Here is a 12,850-nt window from a genome sequence, read left to right as displayed (position 1 = left end):
GATTTAAGACTTTAGTCTTTGCAACTTTACAGATCTTCTTTATGCACCAAGAGCTTGTAACACTCCAAAGAGAAAGGAAAAATTGAAATCGCATCATATGACCCCTTTAACAATATTATGCTAAACACTGATATACATATGATGCATTTGCAAGATTTCCACCATAGTCTGTAAACTAGTCACCACTGATTACAGAGAAGATATGTGACGTAATCTGTCAAATGGGGGTTCTGAAGTACTCTTGTCTAAAATACACTCTGTGAAGATCTTGCCAAAAGACTCGTGGGAAGGGTTAAACTGAAAATAATAGATTCAAGTCTTGTTGGCTTGAAGTGTTGGCAAAAAATCGAGAAATGCCCCAGGCGTAATGCTTTGCTTGTCACATTTTACATGCAACAGATAACAAAAAAATTGCTAGCATTGTTAACCTGAGCAACTGACATTAATTGGCATGAAAGTAAGCCAATAAATCCAGCCTGTAAAGGCTAACCATTAAAAAGGAGAAAGAGAAAAGATATGATTGTGTAATACAAAGAGATAGAAAGCTGAAAGTTTATGTATGTTGTGTTTAATGTACAGGCTTTATTTGGGATGTGTGGAGCCTGGCTGGTGTGCTTCCTGCTGACATATTTCAATGCCCTGCCCTCATCTCCGAATGAGTACGGCTACATGGCCAGGACGGACATCAATCTTGATGCAGTAAAAAGTGCTGCATGGTTCTACGTGCCTTATCCATGTGAACTATCATAAACTATACAGCATTTAACAAAGTTTTTTTTTTTTTTTTTTGCAACCCTGCAGTTTTCTTTTTTAATTGCAATTGCAATGCAAAGATTATGTTTTACCCGTGTTTCAGACCCATAATATAACACTTTTTGAACTTTAAAAATATGTATTATATTATTATATTGTGTTGCATATAAGTGATATATGTATATATATATATATATATATATATATATATATACGTATGTAGAAATAATCACTTTCAACATTGAAGATGTTGAGATGGCAAATGCTTGAGATGACAAAAAAAGGCAATAGGTAATATTTTATATTGTTCCCCCATTAAGTGTGAAAATATTTTTTCAAATTTTGTTTTCCTGGAATTTTACAAAAACATTTTCCAAAAATGTTTTTATCACAGAATTCTATCCGACAAAAACAAGTTGTGATGTGTTGGAAATGAGATTTCAAATATGTTTTAAAAGAGTTTGTTGTCTAAAATCCACAGGGCCAAAAATTCCCATAGTTGAAAAAACATGCACATCTATTATCTCTTAACTATAAACATTACAGAGGAAATAATCAAATTAATCTTATCATAAATTTAAATACCAACAAAAAGACAAAACAGTTTGATGCAAATATATATGGTTTCCCTGGAACTCATAAAAAAACATTTTGTCAACTGTCTGGCATTTATGAATAATACATGTCACATGAATGATTTTCATAGTCAACAAACATGAACATTAACTGTTTCAACAGTACTGTCACAGCTGTTTCCCAAGTGCTATTTGCCACCAAAAGACATGTCTGTTTAAAAAATAATGAGCCATCTTGAATGGCATTGTTTCTTTCAGAATCCACAGATGAGAGATACGTCTGCTCCGAGGGCATTGGTGATAAAGTGACATGAATGGGGCATGAATGGGGAAGATTTAACAACTGTTATTCACAGCGAACCATACTTTGCTTTTGCTACCCATAAAGGTGTGGTGTATTAATGTCTCAGACACATGCAACAGTCAGGATTATGATTCGTCACCCCTGTTTCAGCTTTCTGCCCAGTTTCAGCTCTGTTAAGAAATTAAGAAATGCTTTCAACACCCAATGCCCCTCTGCTATGAATCAGTTTGCAAATAAATGTATTTGAAACAGCTTAAAGGGGTCATCGGATGCCCATTTTCCACAAGTTGATATGATTCTTTAGGGTCTTAATGAAAAATCAATAACATACTTTGGTTAAAATGTCTCAATGGTAGTGTAAAACAACACCGTTTTTACCCTGTCAAAAACAGCTCTGTTCATAGCAAGCCGTTTCCTTGCATGTTGCTTTAAATGCTAATGATCTCTGCTGGCCCTGCCCCTCTCTTCCGTGGAATGACAAGCCATTCTCTGAAAGACGGTAAACTTTAGCCGCATTCATCGCGAAACTTGCTAACCAGCACATTATTAGGAAAGCCGATTTGCAAAGATTCATTAAAAAAACTTTTACTCACTTCTTCTGTAGGTGAAGCTGGATCACGAATGTTTCGCTCGAAGATAAACGCATTTAGGTAGATCGGGGACACATTCCCTTCAAAAACAAACGTACTCCACTTTGTCTTCAGCGGCTCAGATGTCGGGAGTAAATGACGACTGCTATGTTCATTATTACATCCAACAACAAAACACTTCAATCACTTAGGAGTCATTCTTGTCTACATCTGCTCCGGCGTCGAAACAATGGCGGACTGATGACAGCTCACTCAGGGCGGGTCTGTGCTAAAACCAAAGACTGACGCCACTGTCAATCAACAATCGTGGGAGGGGTCTGAGCAGAACTACATCATTCTGCCAAGAATCTGAGAACGGCTTGATATGAGAAAGGGGTTTGGATTTATCGAGATCAAAAAAAAAAAAAAGGCACTGGGTGGATTTTTATCATTATAGGGTGGTTGTGTACACACACTGCCAACACACATTTTTGTTCAAACATCATGTAAACGTGAATTTTGTATCCGATGACCCCTTTAAGGTTTCCAGCATTACTTTGCACAGCGTCCCATTTGACTTCTTTAGATAAAGCCCATAAGATGTACCGCCCGGAGGCTTCCATGTTGGGGAATGTGGTATTTTAATCTTCAGATAGGTTTGACTGCATCAGTGTCTGAATGTTACTGAGGAGAATTCATCGTTTCGCCTGACCCACTTAAATCCCTTGAGACATCTATGTGCTTCGGGCTGATATATGATAATAAAGAAGCATGGGCCTCACTTTACTGTGTGCATTTTACACTATATGCTCCTCTCAACCATCCACTTTGAGCGATAGCAGATGTCTTTTGAAGCCATCCTTTGGCAATACATTGTTCTACTGAATATACTGAATAGTGTAGATTTTTTTTTATTTGTAGTATGTTTGTTTTTTTAATGTTTTTAAACGAACTGTTTTCTATTTTAATATATTTTAAAATGTAATTTATTCCTGTGGTGGCAAAGCATCATTACTCCAGTCTTCAGTGTCACATGATCCGTCAGAAATCATTCTAATACGCTGACTTGGTGCTCAAGAAACGTTTATTATAATCAATGTTGAAAACAATTGTGCTGCTTCATATTTTTGTAGAAACCATGATACATTTTTTCAGGATTATTTAATGAATAGAAAGTTCAGAAGAACAGCATTTATTTGAAATATATAATATACAAGCACACTTTTTTGCATTTGTCAAATGGACCTTCTGACATTTCATTCAATTTGGCTTTGACTGATTACTAATTTAACTGTCACAGCCTTGAAAAACACACTTCCATATTACTCAGAAAGGCTGATTAAAATCTGGTATTTTAGGTATTTATTTGATTAAAATCTTGTACAATTTTGGATAGGAGTCAAAGTAAACATACCTCCGTGACACTATAACAAAATAAAAACAAATCAATCCAAAGGTTTCTTGAGTTTAAGTGGATTGAATAATGATTTTCCTAGTACCCTCATAAACGTGTAGTTATGTATTTAGTCTCAGCATGCCAGAATAAAAACTACATTCTTATTTTTATTTCCATCATAAAGTATAATAAGGAACATCTTACTGTTGCGAAGGAACTTCGCTCATCTCTTAACTCTTGCTTTTTTAGGACAGTGGGGTTTGCCGACTGAGTGTGTCGTCTGTACTGGGCATGATGGCTGGTGTACTGGCTTCAACAATGGAGTCCATTGGAGACTATTATGCGTGCGCTCCTCTCTCTGGAGCAGAGCATGTGAGCGGAGCGGGGAGCGGAGTGGTAATATTTCAATATTAACGGAGCGCTTGCTTGGGCGGTTAGAGTGACTGAGTGGAGCGCACGTCCATAGAGCGGAAAACGTAGCGCTTCGCTCACATGCTCTGCTCTGGAGCGCCTCCACCTCCCACGCATGCTATTAACTGTGGCATTGCGGTGGAAGGCGTGGGCTGCATCTTGGCTGCCCTGTGGAGTACTGGTAATGGCACCACCTCCTACAGTCAGAATATCGCTGCTCTGGGAATTACAAGGGTAGGATTTGTCTGTTTATTGATAATAATACATATAACTGTCTTCATTGTTGTTGCCACCAATACCTTGTTCAAATTCAGTTCTGTTGTACATTTACAAAGCAAGTTATTTGTTATTTCAACACTTTTATGCTACTATTCAACTAAAACTTTGACTCTCCTGAAGTCACACTTGAGTAGGCCTACACCACAAGTCAAAAGTTTGGCATAATTTTCTTTTTGAAAGAATTCCCTTATGCTCACCAAGACTGCATTTATTTGATCACAAATATCACTTGGAGCCAGCCGCGCCAAGTGAAACTCACCGGCCACGCATATGGCAAGCCCAACGGACATTAATGTGGCAAACCCGCCAGACTTCAACACTCCAGTTTGCTGACCACGCCTTTTCCCCCCGATCCAGAAGAGGATGCTAGGGGTGAGGAGAAGGGTGTCGGCTGTGGCCCCAGAGTTCGTTCAGTATCAGCCGAGGTCCCGAGTATAGCCCACGGAGGGCTCCCGATCCCCAGTTCAGCCCAGGAAGGGCTCCCGATCCCCAGTTCAGCCCAGGAGGGGCTCCCGGTCCCCAGTTCAGCCCAGGAAGGGCTCCCGATCCCCTGTCGAGCCCCAGAAGGGCTCCCGATCTCCAGTTCAGCCCAGGAAGGGCTCCCGATCCCCCGCAGAGCCTAGGTCATCCTCATGTGTCGAGTCCTGTGATCTCAAGCCTTTGTTCAAATAAACCCTTTTGAGTGACTTTACTCTGTGTCTCCTCGCTCCTTCGTTCCCGTGTTCCTCGTGTGTGTGAACCGTGACAATGAGATTACAGATAAAATCTTTCTTTTACAGATAAAATGAGCCAAAAAAGAGGTTTAACTCGGACTGAAAAGTCAATTAAATTTATTTTATTTTTTTTATTATTATTATAGTTAAACCTCTTTTTTGGCTCATTTTATCTGTAAAAGAAAACATGCCTAATAATTCTGCACACCTGAATATAAGGAGTTTTTCACTTCCAGCCTTCATGGACAATTATATATATCACTTATAAATGATTAAATACAAAATGAATAGTAGTTATTAAGATTGATGTGGTTTGGAATTGGTAAAATGTGCTTGGAAAAAAAATATGATCAGAATATCAACGTGCCTAATAATTATGCACGCGGTGTACAGTATTTATGCTTTATAGTCGCATTTAGTAGATTAGAGCTCAATGAAAATATAGTTTACGTTTTGTGACTATAAACAATCAAGCAGTTGAGATTTGCTGTATATTATGAGCTTTATGTGAGTATACTACATGCATGCAGATAAAGTTGGATATAGGCTACTTATATCCAACTTAGCTGTGTGATTAATATATTTTACATTTTGCAACTATATAAATAATCATGCAGCCAAGATTTAACTGTATATATAATGCTATATAACGTTTCCCAAAAGCACTGTTATCAAAGCAGTATGGAAAACATTTGTAAATTAATGAATACTGATCATTTGGAATGACATATATTCCAGATAACTAAAATCATAATGTTTCACTTAAGAAAAAAGAGAGAGAAGTAAAAGATAAATTAATTATAATTAATTCAGTTAAAAATGTTACTACCCTAAAGAATCTGCAAGTCATCCTGAAGATAACGTGTTCTGAAGTTCAGGCTATTTGGGATCATAACATTGAGTGTGTTGCCTTCTCAAACATCAATGACTATTTGTACCTTTTGTGATCTTTCCTGTGCATGACTCCTGAGCAATGAAGGTGTCCACTGTTCTCAAAAATCCTCCAGGTCCTGTAAATTCTTCTGGTTTCTCAGCGTCCTCTGCACTTTTGAACTAATACCCATTTAGGACAATTGAGGGACTCATCCACATCTATTACGAGCAGCTTCAAGCCATCATTGATGCTTGAGGAAGCAACACGTGACATTAATGTCATTTTTTGAGGAATGTTTAAACATCCATTATGTAATGTCTTCAGGGAAGTGCTATTTCCAAAAGGTCTTATTTTAAATATTTGCTCTCTGTTTTTAAATATTATTATTATATTAAACATGCTAAGTTGTGTTTTATATCTGTCTCCATTTCATGTGAATGGAAATTACATTCCTTGCATGTTCAGAAATGTTTTTTTGGTTGTTTGGTTTGGGTTTCACCACAGTGTTTTGGATGACTTGTCTTTTGATGTTGCCAGGTTGGCAGCAGATTGGTACTTCAGACCGCCGGGCTTCTTATGATCATCTTGGGACTCTTTGGTAAATTCAGCGCAGTCTTTATAACTATTCCAGACCCGGTCATTGGTGGAATGTTCCTCGTCATGTTTGGGATGGTAGCAGCAGTGGGAATTTCCAATCTTCAGGTACACCTGATAGTCGTCATGCATTTTTATTTCATTTTTCATTTCATTATTTTGAAATTGCATGTCAGGGTGACTTCATCTAAATAAATACATACTATGGGTCATCATCTCATTCATATTCCATTGTTGTTTCTGTTTTTCTTGCAGTATGTGGATTTGAACTCCTCCAGGAATCTCTTGATTCTCGGTTTCTCGGTTTCAACCTTCAGTGGTCTTGTGCTCCCAACCTGGTTTCACTCGAACCCAGGCATGATCAAAACAGGTGAATATAACATATACAACACATACAAATTTACAGCAGCATTTAACCCATCAGCAATAGGTATATAAAGAAGTGGTATTAGTCAGCAACAGCAAAAGTTAAAACTACATGCAACTTGTAGATCTCATTATAAAAACCCAGGATATGAGTATTCAGCGTCTGTGCTGTTTTAGATAGACTGCTGGTGTATAATCCTTGAACACATGGGTACCCTGTAGTATGGCCAAAAAGATTAAAAGAAACCAAACCTGGACAGCAGACAAGAGTTTGCTCGTGATGTTAACCTGATCTTGCACAAAAACTCTAGGCATTCACACAAAAATTAGTTGTTTTTTTATCAAATCTTGATTGCTTTGATATACATTTTATTTGATATAAATAGTTTTTTTCTGAATCTCATACTTGTCTGTCACAGGACCAAGACAAGACTGTTAAATAACTTCTAATGTGACTGCATTTTTTTTTTTAATGTAGTTTCTGCATTTAGCTGTCATGAACTTTTAATTAACTACATTTTATTCATTAAATTGTTAAACAATAACTCCATAAACAATTAAAATAATAGTGTGTGGGTTGGCACCCACATAAAGCGCTGTTGCGCTACGGGCATCCTGAGTTCAAATCCTAACTCGAGGACCTTTCCCGATCCCGCCCCCTCTCTCTCTCCCACTTCATTTCCTGTCTCATCTTATAACAATAAAGGAAAAAAACGCCAAAAATAAATCTAAAAAGTAATAATAATAGTGTGTGTGTATAGAGAGAGAGTTCTTAAATAATTTTCAGTTTTTATAAATACATTTTTAAATAATTATATTATTATATGTTTATATATAACTGTTATGAATCTGGTCCCTACTGTTCCTCCCGCTCACCACCAATGGTCTCCCTCACCTTCTCACTCTGGACTCCATTTCCCATAACCCTCAGCCTTATTGACCAATTATCAGACAAAAATCAGATGGACTATTTAAGCTGCACTCTCATACTACCTCTCATAATTGCTGCATCCAAAAACTGATAAATGCTGCCTTCAGAGGATGCATTTCAAGGTAGGAAGGCATCAAGGCACATCCGAATTCAATGTTAGCTTCAGTTCCTGTCTCCTGAGATGCCTTCATCTGGCCGATTTTTGAAGGCAGCATAGATGTATCCTTTGCTGCCTTTGATATCCCACAATCCTGTGCGTTCCATTCTGTGACAGTTAAGCTAAAAAATAAAGATGGCATCCGAAAGTTGCAGTCGGGGGTCAGTTTGTGTGTAAATGTATGTTTTTCATCAACGTTTTCCACTTTTGATGTCATTTCTAGCGAGAAATGAATATTGCAGTAATGAAATATTCACTTAGTTATCACCAATTATTGCTGTAGATCATTAAACCGTTACTCTGGCTCAGAAGTCTGTCCGAAATCAGTTTTGTGAGGTGCCTTTGTGCGCAAACGCTGCCTGCAAGTCATTGCCTGATAGGGCAGCGAGGCAACAAGTCAGCTGCCTAAGTTTTCAGATGCAGCCAGTGCTGTGTATTGTTTATTGGCAACGTTATTCCTAGCCATCCTAGTTTCCGTGTTTCGCCTGTGTTTTCCTAGTTTTTTGGTTTCCTTGCCTGTGTTTTGATCATTGGACTCTTTACCTGTTTTTTTGTGATTGTTTGCTGCCTGTCCTGACCATTGCCTGTTATTGGATTACTCTTTTGTCTTTGCCTGGGATGATATGGTTCGCTGGTGTTCAACCCTGCCTGTGTGACCACACCTTGCTCTTAATAAAGCCTGCACTTGGATCTTCCAACTCCATTGTCACGCTCCAACGTTACAATTAATTTCATGATTTTTTTCATAGCTCAATATATATATATATATATATATATAAATTCGCTTGAGCAAAATCATTCTGAATTTCTTTATTTCATAGTCTATTGCTATTATATCTCTTCATTGTAAAAAAAAAAGCAGAACAAAAAATAACAGAACAAAAATATTAGAAGAACAATTCCAGTCTGAACTATTTTGCTGTAAATTAGATGCAAATGTTGCTTCAGCAACTGAACAGGACAAGAAACAATAGTTGTTTGAGATATGCTATGTGGGAGGTCACTCGGTGCAAGTGGCACATCCCAAGCTTATCTACATTGGTAAAAAGCATTGTCTGGACTCCTGAGGTTAGGGCGACTTATCTGCCAATCCTCTTTACAAGTCTCCGTTTGACTCTGCTGTAATCTCCTCCCTTCACTTCAGTGCGACCCTCTCATGTAAAAACCAACAGACCTCCTTCGACATCCAGGCTAGTGCACCCTTTGGATGAACTTTGTCCTAATCTTGTCCCAAGTTTTCTGTTAGCACTGCTTAAAACAAGGGGGCTTTTCCATCAACAAAAGTCCAGTAGTGCTTTATCAGGGGCTCTTTTAAGCAGTTAATTGACAGGCTTTCAGGAATTAGAGTTTTAAGCTGACACATTGAACTCCTGACCAATGCTTGCTGTGTGGGTCTCGTCAGATGGACGTTAATTGGCCCTAGAACATCCACCCTCTTAAGACATAATCATAAGATATCTTCTACCTAGAGTTTTTACGCCCACCCGTTGCCTTACATCTATATGCATGCGTTGGACATCTGTCACTGTCCGCCCGGTTCTTTGTGATCTAAATGGTTTTGTATCCGTCAACAGGCATAAAAGAGCTGGATCAGCTCATTATGATTCTCTTCACCACCCACATGTTCATTGGTGGATTCTTTGGGTTTGTTTTGGACAACACAATACCAGGTAAGTCATAAAAACGCATGACTGTTGGGCATGTTAATCTGCAGGGGCACGTTAAGGCCAAAGTATACTTCACTTTTTACGCGTTCACAAGGGACAGCGTACAGTGCTCATGACGCAAATTTCGTCATCAGAACAGTATGCGCGTATTGTACGCGCACCACCCAATTTTTGTAACCGCACATGTGCATTGATTTTGTTTTGCACTAATCAGTTGTTCCACAAGGTGGCAACACTGTCCCGGGCCTTTGTTTCACAGTAGAAAACGAAACTAAAGTGACGGAACGACTGCAACAACAACAGATGGCCTCGTTGACAAGCGCTTGTGCCTAAGAGGGTATGAGACTGCATGTGTCTGCATGGGTATGAGAGCACATGTCAACCGCCCGCTTTAATGGAGTATTCTTTGAAAGGCTATGCATTCAACCGTACGCTTACGCTAGCGTACGTGTACAAAAACGATGTATACTTGGGGCTTCATGGTCAAAAGGTCTTTGTACAACTCGTTCCGACTCTTTGAAAGCCATATGAAAGTTGTTATTCAATATACATCTGTGAACATAACGGGAAATGCTAAGGAATACACACTCCTGAAGGTGCAGTATGTAAGATTGACAGCTAGCGGCTGAAATGGGTACTGTGGTCCAAATTCAAAATATTGAAGAGAATTGTCTCTCCTGACCCCCCCCTTCTTAGACTCAACACTCACGTTGGGTTGCCAGATTGAGGACACTGGCAATGGAAGGTGACAAGCCTTACACTGTAAGGTAATGAGTTAAAGGGATAGCTTCTGCTGACTGTCATATGCGAGAGAGTGGTGTTCCAGTGGATGATGTAGGATGTATGCGTAGCGCAAGCTCTGGTGAGAAGTGACGAAAGCAGCAGTGCAGAGGAAAGACGTAGGCGTAGCATAAGCTCTGGTAAGAAGTGATGAACGCAGAAGTGCAGAGAGGAGAGAGCAAAACAAAACACCGGTCACAAATTAGAAGTACAAAATGAGGATTTGTAAAGGAAAAATGTCGATAAAAGCCAAGAGGAGACAAAACTTCTCGTGAGACTAGCATATTCTCACCAGGGCTTACAATACGCCTACATCCTACATCATCTGCTGGAACGCCACTCTCTCATGAACGAGCGTATGACAGTTAGCGAAAGGCTAGAAATTACAGTTTATTCGATTGTATTCGTCTCAAAGAAGAAAGTCATATACACCTAGGATGGCTTGAGGGTGAGTAAATCATGGGGTAATTGTAATTTTTGGGTGAACTATCTCTTTAATTTATCTGTTTTAATTAGCCTCCAGTCATGGAGCTTTTCAGATGGATGCCGAGGCTTTTTAGGTCAGGTAGAATCTGCGATCTCTGAAACAGTTCGTTTGTTGGCTTTCATGACTGCAGTATGCTATGCTTATGGGTGGAATCACACAGACTAAAACAAAAACAGACATTTTTATTACATTTATTGCATAAGGAACCTTAAAAAAAAATAAGGTTCCAACAGGGTTTTTTTTTTTAATAGAAGCTATTTTGATTCCTCAAAGAACTTTCCAGTGATCAGTTCTTAAAAGAACCATTTCTTTTAAATGTGAAGAACAATGGAAATGTTCCTTGGATGGTTCCTCATGAAACCATCAAAGCCAATAAAACACCTTAAATTTTTAAACGTGCATATTACTTGGCTGAAATGTTTTTCAGTGAATGCATTTCCTGGTCGCAAGATTTAAATATCTGCTTTGTCTTCTAGTTGTGTCAATGTAATGTTGGTATAGTTAATAAAAATCATGTTTTTTCTTAGGAACAGAAGAAGAAAGAGGAATATGGAGCTGGAGGAAGGCGGTTCATGAAGGCTCTCAAATACACGTCACCAGTCACTCCTGTTACAATCTGCCTTTCTGCACAAACTTTATTCAGAGGTTCAAACTGTTCCACTACCTCCCGTTTCTCCCGTCAGTTAAGTCACAGGAACTTGGAACGCATCTGTACTGCCAGAGCTTCCTGTGACGACATTCCAGGCAAGAGGTTAGCAACATTCAAGCCCGGCTCCAGAGTTAAACTAATCAGAATAGCCACAGAATTGCTGCGATTTTTCATGAAAATCATTCAGCTTTACAAACTTCATTATGTAACCTATTGGTGAAGTTACACCATTAAATCAAAGTTACTTTATTACACATTACTTTTCTTCATACATTACTTTTTGTTCATTTCTTTCTTTCTTCGGTCGAAAAGAAAATAAGGTTTTTGAGGAAAACATTTCAGGATTTTTCTCCATATAGTGGACTTCAATGGTGGCCATTGGCCAATGGGTTGAAGGTCCAAATTGTAGTTTCAGTGCAGCTTCAAAGGGCTCTATCCCAGCCGAGGAATAAGGGTCTTATCTAGCGAAACGCATTTGTGGTTAAAAAGTATATAAATTTGTATTTTTCTTAGAAAATGACCGATCGTTTTTGCTAGAAAAGACCCTTATTCCTCAGCTGGGATTGTGTAGAGAAACTGCAATTTGGACCTTCAGCCCGCTGGCCACCATTGAAGTCCACTATATGGAGAAAAATCCTGAAATGTTTTCCTCAAAAATGTTAATTTCTTTTCAACTGAAGAAAGAAAGACATGAACATCTTGCATGACATGGGTGTGAGTTAATTATCAGGAAATTTTTATTCTGGAAGTAAACTAATCCTTTAATTTATCGACAAATACAATTGAAAACCCTTTGGTTTCCATTTTGGCAAATCTAGGCAGCTTGTGTAATTTGTGTTCTTGAGCATGTAATCATGATGCCTGTACATCACTTTTCAGTGACGTACAGAGTCCCACGCTAAGATTTAGATTTCAAAAAGTTCGTAATACTGATAAATAAATCAAAATGAACCCTTTTACGTAAGTGAAATCCAGTTGCGCTCGTTATTTGTAGCAGGTAAAATAACATGTCACCTCATGGGCTGCAGTGGATTTGCTCTATCCTGGGGCTCACAGGTACTGTTGCCATAAACCTTGCCGTTGTCTTGACAATCACTGCGCACATTTCATGATATTACCTATTTGTCATTGCATGCCAAATTATATTACACAATTATTTTTCTCAGTTTTACTTGAGCCTTTGCTGGTGTTTATATATGAAATATCTAAGCATTAATATCATTCATACTGTCTAACAATTTGATATTTGAGCTGAGCTGGGCCTGGTGCCATTTCAGTTCTGCTTCGTGACATTAATTAAATTCAGTAAATTGAATAAAGAAATGTACCACTATACAAGAAATGT

The 12,850-nt window shown here is 38.5% G+C and overlaps 1 pseudogene; it reads left to right on the top strand.

The window, feature by feature from the left end:
- The window catches only part of LOC107665682 (solute carrier family 23 member 2-like), a 28,591-nt pseudogene extending 17,002 nt beyond the window's left edge, over nucleotides 1–11,589 (top strand).
- Nucleotides 11,590–12,850: the final 1,261 nt, after the last annotated feature.

Source organism: Sinocyclocheilus anshuiensis, unplaced genomic scaffold, assembly GCF_001515605.1.
Source record: "Sinocyclocheilus anshuiensis isolate Anshui unplaced genomic scaffold, SAMN03320099.WGS_v1.1 scaffold840, whole genome shotgun sequence".
NCBI lineage: Eukaryota > Metazoa > Chordata > Actinopteri > Cypriniformes > Cyprinidae > Sinocyclocheilus > Sinocyclocheilus anshuiensis.
The sequence above is the reverse complement of the archived record's forward strand: the minus strand, read 5'-3'. Positions and strand labels throughout refer to the sequence as shown.